At 40.7% G+C, this 13644-nt stretch overlaps 1 protein-coding gene across 1 annotated transcript in view; it reads left to right on the top strand.

Annotated features, from left to right (window-relative positions):
* Positions 1–13644, top strand: part of SMIM20 (small integral membrane protein 20) — a 51862-nt gene that overhangs the window by 28954 nt on the left and 9264 nt on the right. The window contains exon 4 of the transcript XR_014027152.1: positions 13021–13144. The gene's annotated coding sequence lies outside the window, so the exon portion shown is untranslated. The remainder of the gene's footprint in view (positions 1–13020; positions 13145–13644) is intronic.

A 13644-nucleotide genomic window follows, 5' to 3' on the forward strand; every position in this document is an offset into this window, starting at 1 on the left:
TGGGATACAATCCTCAAAATGACAGAATGATCTCAGTTCGAATCCAAGGCAAACCATTCAATATCACAGTAGTCCAAGTCTATGCCCCAACCACCGGTGCTGAAGAGGATGAAATTGACCGGTTCTATGAAGCCCTACAGCACCTTATAGAAGTAACACCAAAAAATGATGTCCTTATCATCATGGGGGATTGGAATGCTAAAGTAGGAAGCCAAAAGATAACCGGAATAACAGGCAAGTTTGGCCTTGGAGTACAAAATGAAGCAGGGCACAGGCTGATAGAATTTTGTCAAGAGAATACGATGGTCATAGCAAACACTCTTTTCCAACAACCCAAGAGACGGCTCTACACATGGACATCACCAGACGGTCAACACAGAAATCAGATTGACTATATGCTCTGCAGCCAAAGATGGAGAAGCTCTATACAGTCAGTAAAAACAAGACCAGGAGCTGACTGTGGCTCAGACCATGAGCTTCTTGTTGCAAAGTTTAGGCTTAAACTGAAGAAAGTAGGGAAAAGCACCAGGCCAGTCAGGTATGAATTAAATCATATCCCCGTTGAATATACAGTAGAGGTGACAAATAGATTTAAGGAATTAGATCTGATAGACAGGGTGCCTGAAGAACTATGGACAGAGGTTCGCAACATTGTACAAGAGGTAGCAACCAAAACCATCCCAAAGAAAAAGAAATGCAAGAAAGCAAAATGGCTGTCTGAGGAAGCTTTGCAAATAGCTGAGGAAAGGAGGGAAGCAAAAGGCAAGGGAGAAAAAGAAAGATACGCCCAATTGAATGCAGAATTCCAGAGAATAGCTAGAAGAGATAAGAATGCCTTCTTAAATGAACAGTGCAAAGAAATAGAAGAAAACAATAGAATAGGGAGGACCAGAGATCTTTTCAAGAAAATTGGAGAGATGAAGGGAACGTTTAATGCAAAAATGGGCATGATAAAGGAACAAAATGGCAGGGACCTAACAGAGGCAGAAGAGATTAAGAAGAGATGGCAAAATTACACAGAGGAACTATACAAGAATGAGCTTAATGTCCCTGATAATCACAATGAGGTGGTCACTGACCTCGAGCCAGACATCCTAGAATGTGAAGTGAAGTGGGCCTTAGAAAAGCTGAGCAACAACAAAGCTAGTGGAGGTGACAGTATTCCAGCTGAGCTATTCAAAATCTTAAAAGACGATGCAGTAAAAGTGCTACACTCAATTTGCCAGCAAATTTGGAAAACTCAACAGTGGCCACAGGATTGGAAAAGATCAGTTTACATTCCAATTCCAAAGAAAGGCAGTGCCAAAGAATGTTCAAACTATCGCACCATTGCACTCATTTCTCATGCTAGTAAAGTTATGCTTAAAATCCTACAAGCTAGACTCCAGCAGTATGTGGATCGAGAACTACCAGAAGTACAGGCAGGATTTCGAAGAGGCAGAGGAACTAGAGATCAAATAGCCAACATACGCTGGATCATGGAGAAAGCTAGAGAGTTCCAGAAAAACATCTACTTCTGCTTCATTGACTATGCTAAAGCCTTTGATTGTGTGGATCATAACAAACTGTGGCAAGTTCTTAAAGAGATGGGAGTACCAGAACATCTTATTTGTCTCTTGAGAAACCTATATGCGGGCCAAGAAGCAACAGTGAGAACTGGACACGGAACCACTGATTGGTTCCAAATTGGGAAAGGTGTCCGGCAAGGCTGTATACTGTCGCCTTGCCTATTTAACTTATATGCAGAGCACATCATGAGAAAGGCAGAGCTAGAGGAGTCAAAAGTTGGAATTAAGATTGCTGGAAGAAATATCAACAACCTAAGATATGCAGATGATACCACTCTAATGGCAGAAAGTGAAGAGGAACTGAAGAGTCTCTTGTTGCGAGTGAAGAAGGAGAGTGCAAAAGTTGGGTTGAAACTAAACATTAAGAAAACCAAGATCATGGCATCCGGCCCTCTCAATTCCTGGCAAATAGATGGGGAAGAAATGGAGGTAGTGACAGATTTTATTTTCCTGGGCTCCAAGATCACTGCAGATGGGGACTGTAGTCAAGAAATTAAAAGACGCTTGTTCCTCGGGAGGAAAGCCATGGCAAATCTAGACAGCACACTAAAAAGCAGAGACATCACCCTGTCAACAAAAGTGCGTATAGTCAAGGCTATGGTCTTCCCAGTTGCAATGTATGGCAGTGAAAGTTGGACCATAAGAAAGGCAGAGCGCAAAAGAATTGAGGCCTTTGAACTCTGGTGCTGGAGAAGACTCCTGCGAGTCCCTTGGACTGCAAGGCGATCAAACCGGTCAGTCCTAGAGGAGATCAACCCTGACTGCTCTTTAGAAGGCCAGATCCTGAAGCTAAAACTCAAATACTTTGGTCACCTAATGAGGAGGAAGGACTCACTGGAGAAGAGCCTAATGCTGGGAAAGATTGAGGGCAATAGAAGAAGGGGACGACAGAGAATGAGGTGGCTGGATGGAGTCACTGAAGCAGTAGGCGTGAGCTTAAATGGACTCCAGAAGATGGTAGAGGACAGGAAAGCCTGGAGGAACATTGTCCATAGGGTCGCGATGGGTCGGACACGACTTCGCAACTAACAACAACAACAACAACAAATGTTTGCTTTAACATTAATTGTATAACTAATGGTTGGGCACCGCCCAGAGTTGATTGTGGTGAGACAGGTGGCTACATAAATTTGATTAATGAATAAGCAAATGTGACATTTCCATTTTGCTCACTGTACGTTTCCATCATGAATATCATTGCTTTGGATGGCAGGGGTTGTTCCTAGCAGTCATTTAAATGGAAAAAGAATCTTTATAATGCTACAGAATGACATTAAAGCAAAGTTCTTGTTTATTAATGTCCTTCCTCCGCCTGGAAATCTTTCTGTAATTAAAAAAAAATCAATCATCATAAATACGGTCAGAGTTTTAAAATGAGGTATTCTGCTGTTTACTTCTTCTGAAAATATCTCATTGTGTAAACTGAGGTTCGATTGTTGTTATACTGCTAAGGAACTTCAATATGGTAATTTAACACCTTCAAGAAATTCTGATAATGGCACAATCAGGGAACACAAACATAGCAAAGTCATGTTGCTTATTTTTTTTTAATAAAAGAAATACACATTTGATTTTTTTTTAAAAAAAGTATGCGGCTCTTTTATAAATAACTAGGTGTGAACTAGTAACTAGGACGTATGTAAACAACCTCTGTGATCTTATTAGATGGAAATACAACATCACAACCCTGTTCACACTTTGGGTGGGGTGGAGTGGGGGGTAGCACACTGCCAGAAAATACACAGACGAAGTAAAAATGGTGTCATACTTTGCAAATCAACACTATTGACCACAGGTCAAAGACTATGCTGGCAATAGGACACAAACAGCCAATCAACACATGACAACTGCTGCATCACAACCTACATGCAATAGAGTTAAAACAAAGCTGCTCTAGCCTGGTCTTCCTCCAACAGAAGAGAATGTTTGTAGAGTTGTATCTGAGCTTGGTTGTTTTTAACAACAACAACAACAACAACCTTGGAGGTCATCTAATCCAACCCCCTGCTCAGCCAGGAAACCATTTCAGGCAAATGGCTGTCCAGTCTCTTCTTAAAAACTTCCAATGTTGGAGCATTCACTGCTTCTGGAGGCAGGTTGTTCCACTGGTTAATTGGAAAATTCAGAAAATTCCTCCTTAGTTCTAGGTTGCTTCTCTCCTTGATTAGTTTCCATCCGTTGCTTCTTGTCCTGCCTTCGGGTGCTTTGGAGAATAGCTTGACTCCCTCTTCTTTGTGGCAGCCCCTGAGAGATTGGAACACTCCTATCATGTCCCCGTTCGTCCTTCTCTTCATTAGACTAGACATACTAGACATACCTAATTCCAGCAACCGTTCCTTATATGTTTTAGCCTCCAGTCCCCCAGTTTTCTTATCTTTATCTCCAAGGCGTCCCAAAGGTGCTTTTTGAGAAGGCACCTGGACTTTTTTGTTTTCTCTTTGAAGACATCTCACTTCTCATCCAAGAAGCTTCTTCAGCTCTGACTGGATGGTGGGGAGTGGAAGGATTTATACTCCTTGTAGATAGCTGGTCCTTTGCCTTCTTTTAGCGTGTCGTTGAGGCCACTTGGAGATTTACCTGTGTCCTCAGGGTCACCTGAGCGGTGCAAATGTATGTGGAGCCTGAAAAAGCACCTTGGATTGACTGAGAATCTCCCATAGACATTTAGCCGTGCAGTTTGGGATGAACACCCTTCGAATGGTGCGGGAGTGTGAACAGATTTCCAGAAAACATGGCAGACCACAGGAACCATTTGCGCTTCAGTTAGAGATTCAGACAACACAGACTCATCCCCAACAGCCTATGCCTCTCTTCAACAATAAAGGAAAACATCTTGGAGCAAAGAAGGCTCCACTCAGGTAACCCTGAGGACACAGACCAACCTCCAAGTGGCCTCAACGACTCTCTAAAAGAAGACAAATGACCAGCTGTCTGCAAGGAGTATAAATCCTTCCACTCCCCACCATCCAGTCAGAACTGAAGAAGCTTCTGGGATGAGAAGCGAGACGTCTTCAAAGAAAAACAAGAAAGTCCAGTTGCCTCCTGAAAAGGCCCCTTTGGTGCAACCATGTCCTGGATGACTGAGATCTCCATAGACGTATCTCAAAGGCGCTTTTTCAAAAGGCGACTGGGCTATTTTTTCCTTGAGGAGGAAGAACAAAACGTTTCCTTTCTCATCCAAGAAACAAATGAGAAACGAAACGTTTTCCTCTTCTTCCTTAAGGAAAAAAAACCCAAACCAAACCACAGTCCAGTTGCCTTTTGAAAAAGCCCCTTGGGGACAACTGTGACATGGATGGCCGAGACTCTCCGCAGATGTTGGTCTTCTTTATGTTCCTTCAAATGCTCTTGTGAGACACAATGCACAAAAGAGGAGATAGCAGTTGGGCTATACGTTACAGCAGAGCTACAGGGTATGTGAGGTATGGGTTGTGGGGTGGGGGAAACAGTGGCTTATTATAGCATTGTTGTTTCCCATTTATTACTTTTTTTTCTAAAAAAATAATAATTAAACGCTTCTGAAAAGGGAATTAAAGTTAGATGGAGGAGAGCTTGGCAAGGCTGCATTGTTTACTTTTGTTAAAATACACATTTATTATGGTGTAATTTTTTTCTGGACCCAAACCTGAAATGAAGTCGGCTTCAGTCCACAATTTATTATGGCAGATGAAATTAAGCGCGACCCACAAAAGCTTATGCAGGAATCTGGTTGGTCTTTGAACACACTCTTGTTCTCTTTTCCTTCGATAATAAATATGTTTGGTTTCAGTATCTTGGTTCACACAACGCAACTTAGCCTGCTTCCTAAGTTACAAACAGCCAAAACTAACCAACTTACCTGTTCTGTATGTATCTAAATAGAACGTAGAATAACAGGGACCTTGGAGGTCTTCTAGTCCAGCCCCCTGCTCAATCAAAAGGCTTTCCAATCTCTTCTTAAGAAGCTCCAGTGTTGCAGCACCCACAACTTCTGGAGGCAAGCCGTTCCACTGATACATTGTTCTTACAATTTTAAGTTGTTCTTTCTCGTATGTTCTAGATTGGATCTTTCCTTGATAAGTTTCCATCTGTTATTTCTTGTCTCACTGTCAGGCGCTTTTGGAGAACAGGTTGACCCCTTTCTTCTCTATGAAGATCCTGGACAATTGCTATCATGATCACTTTAGTCTATCTCTTCATTAGACTAGACACATCCAGTTCCCTTAACTGTTCATCATACCCTTTAGTCTCCAGATTCTTTGTTACTCTTTTCTGGACAATTTCTAGAGTCTCAACATCTTTATTGTGTCCGGGTGACTAATTGGATTAAGTCTTTGAAGTGATCGATTGCAGATTCCAGTGATAAGATTATAATCATTGGGGTAATTTGCACAGTCTCAAGAGGAAAAACGCATAATGCTCAAAGGGGGTGGGGGGAAATCTGCTTTTACCATTTGTGTGTGATTATCCTCCCCTTTTACAAAAAATAACATTTTTGCCATTAAAATATTTATACACCAATTTTATTCCAGAGCTTGTGAATAGCCACAGAAAAACCCTGACTGCACTTTCTTCCATCTCTGTTATTTGTACTTTATTCAATGTGACTAAATTTGGGCGCTTTTGTATACACAATCTGTTTGAACTTGACAAAAAGGGTGTGACTCCCCCACTTAAAGGTGGGGAGAATCTCTTATATAACATGCATTTCATTTTTCATTTTAACCTTTCTAATGAAAGATTCTGGAAGACAAAAATGTGGCTGCTGGTTCACGTATGGCTCAGATTAATCCGCTTCCATTTGTGGGAAGTCAGCCCCCTAAAGAAGGAAATATTAAAAGGGCAGAATATATTTCCCTAAAGGATTTTAAAAGCAGGAACGAACCCCACCTCCAAGTCTCTCTGTCCCAAATAGAAACCAAGTCTGCAGAATTGCAGATGTGATAATCTTGTCAGAAAGACTGGAAACTGGGATTAGGAAGAATGATCCCTAGAATCCACACCAAAAATCTAAGAGTCATCAGCCACAGACACAGGCAAGCAGGATATGACCTTTGGGACATAATAGGATTAACCCACCACCATCAGAATACCAGAAAGGCACACTCAGACTCAGGTCAAAGTTCATGCCACAGGAACAACTCCAAACAAAAGGCTCAAGAAGGTATAACAACCCACTCCCTACATGTGCTCTCTCTCTTTTCTTCCAGAGCTATCTTCCTGTCTGGCTCTCCTCTTCAATAAACTGCAATCTTCTTTCTAAAGCAGTCGCCATGTTGTTTATTCCCGGCTTGGACTGAACCATGATGAAGACTTTTCCTTCAACACATTAAAGGAAGGCCCATATGGGCTTTGAAATGCTTATGCTAAATATATCTGGAGTTTTCTTTACCTCCATTATTAATAGCACCGAGTTTGTGTTGTTAAATTGCTCTTCTGGAAGTGTAGTAAGAGGCCCTTGGTGACGGTGCCAAGAAGTCCTGTAGAAAGGAAAAAAAAAGAGAAATTATGAAGACTCCTTGATGTCTATCACCCTGATGGGTTTAGGTGATGATGTTTGGATTAATTAAGGCAGTTAATTTATCTAAAGAAATGCACCATTATATTAGGCGTGGAGCGATGTCTACTAGGAAGCCCATGGGCTTAATATTTAGAGTCGCTATATATATAGTGATTATATTCTATATTGCCAAAGAACTTGCAGAGAATTGTTGGTTTATTTCTGTTGAGAAATACTTTCAGGTTACAAGTACAGGCATTAAACACCTAAAACAAGCTAAGTAGAATTAATAAGCTTGTGTGGCTAAATTGTAAAGACGGGAGGAATTCATTTTGGTTTATTGATTTTGCCTTGTTATCTGTCTTCAGCGTGCAAGTCTTAAAATTACCTTGGCTGGAAGTAAGTTACCTCCATCCTTTAGAGCAGGAGTGTCCAACCTTGACAACTTTAAGACATTTGGACTTCAACTCCCAGAATTCCACAGCCAGCCAGTATGGCTGGCTGGGGAATTCTGGGAGCTGAAATGCCTATGTCTTAAAATTGCCAAGGTTAGAGACTTCTGATGTAGAGCTAATAACAGATTTTACCCCTCCTATGTATTTGTTTTTTTTTTTTTTGTATTATTATAAAACAAGAAGTGTATTGTATTATTTGGATTCAGTGTTGACTGGAGTTTATTAACATCCTGATGTTTAGATGATTTCAATCTTTAAAGATAAAGAAAAGAAGTTGATGTTAATATGAAGTCTGAGTTCTAAAATGTTTGTCTTGATAAGCATTAGGGGGTTGAAATTTTGCATTTAAAGCTGGATGTGGCACTGATAAACACCTGCAAACGGTATTAAATTGTTAATGAAGGTAGAAAGCTTAATAATGTCTCAAGCTTAATAATATTGAGGTCTTCAATGTGTTGTTACTTATCATTGTGTATGCGTATTTGGAAAAAAAATGAGCAAATTAAACAATAACAAAATAAAAGTTAAAAATACTACTTGGTTTCTAACTTTCTCCTCCTTCTGAGTTTTATTGGCTGTGGTGTTTATAAGCATTTAGGCCCCCTGAGAAAATGTAACTGTTTATATTTGCCAGCCTGCATAATATTTTGCATACTGTGGGAATCATTCTTGCCAGAATTGAGTTAAACTTTTGTTGCGATTAGAGGATGTCAACTTTGCCACTGTTGCACATTCTCCAGACTTCCGTTCCCAATCAGATCTTGTCAGAATTGTACTTCTTTACCAATGCTGCACAAAATTCATTCTCACTGCCGTGAGCAAGCATCTCAGTAAATTATGGTACCTATTGTCAATACAGACTGGGATTATACGTACTTGATTTAAAAAGTTGTGATTTCATTACAAATTTCATTTCCATTTTTTTTTGCATTCTATACAGATATTTTTTGAGGGTTTTTTTTTTACATGTGCACCACATGTGTAATATGTTCCTTCTGTTTCTTGGCATTTCCAACATTTATTACTGTACAATTTATCTATTATGGAGATTATTGACAGAGTAGGCTATCATCGGTAAAACATTTTGGATAAATGTTAGATTGTAGCTTGGAGCACATTTTATAGATTTAGCCCATAATTTTTCCCATTTCCTGTACTAGGATGCGTGACAGGACAGTATCTGCAGAAAATTATGTTACCCAGTAACCACATCCTCAGTTGGCACATCGATTGCACTTGATCTTAACCAGCATGAATTAAAAAACAGAATTTATTATAAAACTGAAAGCAGATATTTGGCCCCAAAAAGGTCTTTGTGTCTGAAACACTTGAGTGGAGTTGATATTGTGGCTTTTAAGTAAGGAAAGGTAATGTAGTGCATTAGAAATATTTTTAAAAGCTTATTTTACCTCTATCTCTTCTAAGCTGTCCTCTGGTAAAGTTACCAAATCTGGTGGGGCAGAGGAGGTAAAAAATAGTCAAAATGGCAGCCACAGGGTTTCGACTGAAGCCCTAGATACAACACATGTAAAAATGAGGTCACTGACCATGTAGTCCTGAGCTTTGCCTCTCAAAATGACATATTAATAACTTATAACAACTTTGTCTTTTGTTGACAGCACTTTCAATGACCATAAGTCCAGATCAGGGGTTTTCAAACTTGGCCCTTTTATGACTTGTGGACTTCAACTCCCAGAATTCCTCAGCCAGCATGCCTGGCTGAGGAATTCTGGGAGTTGAAGTCCACAAGTCATAAAAGGGCCAAGTCTGAAGACCCCTGGTCCAGATCAATGTCCAGGTGAAAGTCTTGTTTCTTCTGCAAGATAAATCAAGGATGATATGGTGATCTTCTCCAAACCACTGTACTTCTTCAGATCTGGCTAGACTTATAGTCCAAGGGGGTTCCCCTAAAATCAATTTACTATTCACTACAGCAAGGGAAAGTTCTAAGGAAGCACAACCCCCATTCAAGGTTATTCATGATGCTCTCATTGGAGAAGATATTGGATGCCATCTAGTAACCTTGAATAGATCCATAACTTCTACTCTTTCAAATGTCATGCAATTCAGCTTGATGAGCAAATCTGCCATACTATCAAATTGCACTGAGGAGTATTAAGAGCTCAATTAAAGGCTGGCATATTCTGCTTCCAAGCTGACCCAAATTCTGCAGGACATGATTGTGGGTAGCTGTGGCTGAAGACACAACTAGGTTTCCTTTACAACTTGATCAGGAAAGGTGGATGCACATGTTTGGCTCCTGCTGAGCTAGAATTAATATTAGTTCTCTCCAGAGTCCTGCTATGCATAAAGTCCAAATGTGGCTTACTTGAATATAGTTTAGGGCGCTATGCAACCCAATCATTTCTAATTGCTTTACATATTGTAGGAAACCTAGCCATTGGTTATTTACCGTATTTTTAAAACAATGGTTAAACAAATCATCCTTTGTCATTTAGTGTGAATCCTGCCTTCAGCTTAATATATAAGCCCAGTGATTATCTAGTTCAGATAGGACCATGAGATAGAAAGAACAGGGAGTCAGCTTAAATCTTGGTCAGTAGTGCAAATTATGACTCAGAGCCAAGTTCAATGAGAACATGCTTTCAGAAAAATACGTATGGAACCGCAGACAACAAAGAATTTGAGCAGCTTTTTCCCTCAGTGGTGTTGAAGGAAAAGTCTTCATCATGGTTCAGTCCAAGCCGGGAATAAACAACATGGCGACTGCTTTAGAAAGAAGGTTGCAGTTTATTGAAGAGAAGAGCCAGACAGGAAGATGGCTCTGGAAGAAAAGAGAGAGAGAGCACATGTAGAGAGTGGGTTGTTATACCCTCTGGGTCTCTTGAAGTTGTTTCCTGTTCTGTTTGAGGCTTTGTATTTCCTGTGTCAGGTATTCTGACCCGTGTCCCTTTGGCAACTGTGGGTTAATCCTAATATGTCCTCTTCTTAGAGTTTGGGTGAGGTATGTAGATTTTAGGTGTCTTTGTCTTCCTAAGCTTCTAGCTGAAAGGGCTACAACCTTCCTGAATGGATTATCACATCTGCATTTCTACAGAGCTGGTTTCTGCTTGGGGGAGGGAGACTTGGGGCTATTAAGAAAAACTGGACATGATTTTCTGCCTCTTTAAGATCCTTTGAGAAAATATATTTTTCTGCCCTTTTAATATTTCCTTCTCTGGGGGTCTGACTTCCCACAATAGGTTTCGGATCTTGGGTAGTATCCTGACTGTATGTATGTAATAATTTACACCGTTGTCTCATTTCTGCAACAGAGCTATAGTGGTCCACCATGGCCAAAAGTCAGAAGCGCCTTTTCAGGCTAACCAATTGTAAATCTAGCTCCTCTGTTTTGCCAGCTCTTCAAGAGAGTTGAGTGGTTGTTGCATTCCCCCTTGTTAGACTATAATTCTTTCCTAGAAGAACTAAGCGATAGCTTAAGTTTCTTTCCCCTTTTGTGATGACTTCCATATTCTAAAACATTCAAATAGTTTTTTTTTTCCTTCAGGACATTTGGGGTACTGTGGTTGTCAGTTTGCAAAACCACACTTGGTCTATTTATGATCTCATTCCAGCGTTTTGCTCACCCTGGGGCACCACCAGAAACATATGTAACTAATTACTTGGAGCATGTCCACCATTTTAAATTGCTTGAAAAACATTATTTCTGGTGCCCCAATGTGCTTTAAGGGAATGCGCTGTGAGGCAGCTGTTTCATCTTCAAGGCACAATTTCACAGGCACTTTCCTTTCATTGCTCAGAAGGAATGATCTCCTGCTTGCCCACACAATCTTGTTGAACTCAACAGTCTTTACGTCCAGGTAAGTGTGCATGGGACTGAAGATTTGAGGCACTCTAGTTTATAATCCCTGCAAATCTCTCTTCTTATCTGCTACTTCGGTGGAAGTATTTCGAGTATATTTGCCCACTTCATTTTCTTTGGCTGGTAAACTTGAACAGCTGGTCAATCTGTCAAACTTGGTTAATATTTGGGTGGCAGATCTTCAGGGATGTCCTAAGATGGTTGGGTTAGATTGGGAAGTTAAAAAAAAAACCACACTACAGACAAGGCAGTGGAGAATAACCTCCATAGTGTTGCCAGGAAAGAGACATGGATTTAAAGGAGATCTTAATTGTCCTACTAGTAAGAGAATAACAGAGTTGGAATGAACCTTGAGGTCTTCTAGTCCAACCCCCTGCTCAGGCAGGAGACCCTATGCCATTCCAGACTAATGGTTATCAAATCTCTTCCTAAAAACCTCCAATGCGGGAGCAGTTGATTCTCTCCTTGATTAGTTTCTACCCATTACTCCTTGTTCTGTCTTCAGATGCTTTGGAGAGTAGGTTGACCTTCTTTTTTGTGGCAGCCCCTTAGATATTAAAACACTATTATCATGTCAGCCCTAGTCCTCCTTTTCATGAAACTAGACATACCCAATTCCTGCAAATGTTCTTCATTTGTTTTAGCCTGCAGTCGCGGCAATCAAAACTGATTGGAGTATTCCATCTCTGGTCTTACCAAGGCTTTATAAAGTGGTATTAACACATCACTTAATCTTGATTCTATCCCTCCGTTAAATTGGCTTTTTAAAAATTATTTATTTATTTATTTATTATTTAAATTTATATACCACCCTATTCCCGTAGGACTCAGGGCGGTTTACAGGGAAAATTAAAATACATAGTATACAAAATTAAAATCAATTAAAACTATTGATTAAATTACAGTCCCTGAAGTTAAACTAAAACCCAATTAAATTAAATTAAATAATTAAAACCCCTCCGTCTGGGCCAAACAGCTCGAAGAACCAGGTTTTCAAGTCCCGGCGAAATGAGCGAAGGTCGGGGGCAGTCCTGAGTTCCGTGGGAAGTTGGTTCCATAGGGCCGGCGCGCCCACAGAGAACGCCCTTCCCCTGGGAATAACCCGCCGGCATTCCTTAACCGGCGGTACCCTGAGAAGACCCTCCCTGTGGGAGCGCACAGGACGATGGGAAGTTGATGCCGGCAGCAGGTGTTCCCTTAGATAATCTGGACCCAAGCCATTTAGGGCTTTATAGGTCATTACCAGCACCTTGAATCTCACCCGGAGGGCAACTGGAAGCCAATGCAGCTCACGGAGAAGAGTTGTTACACGGGAGTATCGGGAAACTCCCATAACAACTCGTGCAGCTGCTTTCTGCACCAGTTGAAGCCTCCGAGTGGTCCTCAAGGGCAGCCCCATGTAGAGAGCATTGCAGTAGTCTAACCGGGAGGTCACGAGCGCATGGGAGCTGCAGCACACGGCTGGCTCATATTTAAGTGATTGTCCACTAGGACTCCGAGATCCCTCTCACAGTTGCTACTATTGAGCCAGGCACCTTTATTCCATACCCGTGCATTTGGTTTTTTTTGCCTAAATGTAGACCTTTACTTTTCTCCCCATTGAATTTTATTTTGCTAGACAGGGCCCAGTATTCAACTCTGTCAGGATTCTTCCTTAATCACATCACATTTAGTTTGGGTGTTTTTTCCTTACAGGGCAAATTCATTTTTCTTCAAGCCTTAGAAGGTCGATGAATTGTCATCCCAACATCGAGATGACTTCTATGGAAGAGAAAGTCAATGCTATGGATGAAGAGGTCCTTCAAGGGAGAATTAGCTAGTAAGATCAAAAATCCTTCATCTCAGCCTCTCCATTCTTGGCTCTTCTCTCTAACAAATTCCCCAGGGCCTTCAGCTCCACCCAGCCTAACTGGCTTATTTATAGTTTGGAAGCTCAAGTTGGCTGGGGACGCATATGAGAACAGCTAGGGAAAACATTTTTGATGGAGAATTTTTGAAGGACAGAAGAATTCTTGCAACTCTTCGCTCGCTGCTCCAGTTGCACCAGGAACTTTATTCCCAGCCCTCCCCCCGCCCCATATCTGGTGGAGAGATGAAAATAATGTAATCAAAGGTTTCTTGCTTTTATACTTTATGTAAAAGAACATGACTGCTTCAGATAATAATGATGATGACGAAAAACACCAACAACACCAATAATAATAATAATAATAATAATAATAATAATAATAATAATAATAATAATAATAATAATAATAATAATAATAATAATAATAATAAAGTTGGAAGGGACCTTGGAGGTCTTCTAGTCCAACCCAC

Source organism: Vipera berus, assembly GCF_964194415.1.
Source record: "Vipera berus genome assembly, chromosome: 7".
In the NCBI taxonomy this organism is placed as follows: domain Eukaryota; kingdom Metazoa; phylum Chordata; class Lepidosauria; order Squamata; family Viperidae; genus Vipera; species Vipera berus.